Source organism: Anarrhichthys ocellatus, unplaced genomic scaffold (genome assembly GCF_004355925.1).
Source record: "Anarrhichthys ocellatus isolate YVR2014 unplaced genomic scaffold, GSC_Weel_1.0 scaffold467, whole genome shotgun sequence".
Classification (NCBI taxonomy): domain Eukaryota; kingdom Metazoa; phylum Chordata; class Actinopteri; order Perciformes; family Anarhichadidae; genus Anarrhichthys; species Anarrhichthys ocellatus.
In genome coordinates, this window is record NW_022280441.1 from 32,826 (window position 1) to 35,109 (window position 2,284).

The 2,284-nt window shown below is 40.7% G+C and overlaps 1 long non-coding RNA gene across 1 annotated transcript; it reads right to left on the minus strand.

The window, feature by feature from the left end:
* Nucleotides 1-288: 288 nt before the first annotated feature.
* On the minus strand, nt 289-2,241 carry LOC116401468 (uncharacterized). Its single transcript, XR_004213995.1, has 2 exons — nt 1,827-2,241; nt 289-1,183 (listed from the first exon to the last, which is right to left on the minus strand). It is a non-coding gene; the product is annotated as an uncharacterized LOC116401468 (long non-coding RNA).
* Between the last annotated feature and the right edge of the window lie 43 nt (nt 2,242-2,284).

The window sequence follows — 2,284 nt, forward strand, 5'->3', positions numbered from 1 at the left end:
GAGGAGCTCAGTGTATCCTATCCTTCACTGAGTCCTACCTGAGTCCTAGATAAGTCCTACATAAGTCTTACATGAGTCTTACCTGAGTCCTACATAAGTCCTACCTGAGTCCTACATAAGTCCTACCTGAGTCCTACCCGAGCAGTAACCATGTTGTATCACTCACCTGTTAAAATGTCTTCCTGCCTCCAGCTGCTGTTCATCAGGGCGGATACAGAGAGCCACTGTGGGGGCTTATCATTTATTGGTGACAGCCACCGGCTAAAATGAATATTGAACAAGGTGAAATGTTTTCAGCTGTATTTATTTAGTTTTACACGTGTAAGAGAGAGAGATAGCATCAGCAGCAAAATATCAACGCTGCACAACAGAACTCCATGTAGACTATAATGAGGTAAAAATGAATAAAAAAGTAAAACTGTACAATATGATAAAAATGATAAAATATAGTAAAATGTATAATGAAGTAGAACTTTATAAGTTTATAGTTTATAAGTAAAGATATATAATAACAGTTCTACAAAGATACTCTGACAGTAGGAGGATGTGGTTAATAACCAATGATCAGTTGATCAGCTGGACTCATATTTTAGGTTGTATGTTGAAGGGTTCAACACTACTTTATTACTTTAATATAAACTTTACTTTTTATGCTAATGTTGCTTTCTTCATGCTGTTACTTTTATAATACTAACGTCTTGAAACGTCTATAAAATATGAATGATTATGTGTTATTAATGTTATATAATGTTATCTATAATAAAGTCTGTAATCAGAGACAGAGATCTGGATCTTATCCGATTATATGATACAAGACACAATTACACAAAATGACGATTATGAAATAGACGAATAGCCTACAATCGCAGTCAGTGTTATATGAATGCTAATCATAACCGGGATTAGTAGTTATATCAAGTTTATTATCAACAAAGACTGAGCTCTGCTCTGTGTCTCTGATGTGAGAGGAAAGTCCACAGGTGATGATTGAGTCCTTCAGGTTCTCATGTGGCAGGAAGTTGGGGGTTATTAAAGGGCGGAGCAGAAGTCACTGTAAAGCTGAAACATCCACAGACTCGATGGCCGTCTCTTCATCGTGGTTCTTGTCTACTCTCTGGATCGCTGTTGTCGCCACGGCTTCCTGTTTCCCCGGCAGGCTGCTGCTGATTGGTTCACACGACGTCTGTAGGCAACAATAATCAATGATCTTCTGATAGGTCTGGTGGTGGGTCTACCACTGCGCTGTCTGGTTGCTACGTATTGTATTCTACAGGTTGCAGCTCTGTTGGCCAAACTAAATGTCCCGTTGGTGACAATAAGACATATTTGATCTTATATATATATATATATATTATATACATATAACTCACATCTACAAGAATGAACCAATAAATGGCCGCCAGTTGTCATCAGTTAAATTAATATTTGCATGTTTTGACCAATCGCCTCCTTTCACCTGATAAAATAATTCAGAAGGTAAAATGAAATCAAACTTCAACAAACCAACTTCCTTCCAGACTAGAGCGGCGCTCTCAGTAGAGCTCAGATCTGCAACGACCACAGCTGTTAATGTGATCGATGAATACGATCCACCATCGGCTAACTCAGACACACCGATTACACATTTCCTTAAAACTCAGAACTAGCAGCGACGAATGCAAGAAATCAGGTCGAAGTCGTCATACAAGACACGTCATCAAACTACATAGAACTCACTAAGCTGTCTGACGCGTAGCAGCGACGTACTCAGCAGCCTGTGTGCGGGTTGTTCAGTTAGCTGCTAGCTGCTAGCTGCTAGCTGCTAGTAACAAAGTAAGAAAACAAACCTCCCAACGTCTGTTAACACTCCTCCGTTGTAACTCCACTTCGCATGTAAACACTGCCGGTATCTGGCTCTAAAAATGGCGGCTGCCCTCTGACCTTTCGATTGACAGCTCGCTTGAGCCAATAGGAGCTTCCATGTCCTGTCCACAGCCTACAACAGCCAACGAGAGGCCGCGCTGAAGGACAGGGCCCGCCCCTCTTCTTCCGTGTAAAGACCGAGCCAATTGCAACCGATCGTACAGACAATGAAATTTCTAAAATGACGATAATAATGCTGCTTCAGCGGGAGGATTTAAAGCCACAACAAGGACGTGACTTACAGCGAGTCTGCTGCCTGCGTCCGTGCGTAAGCTGCAAAGTGTGGTTCTGGAGACTTTAGGAAAGTGAATAATGGCAAAATAACTTATAAATTACTGTATTTTGACATAAATAAGCTTTAGTTTGAATTCTGAATACACAC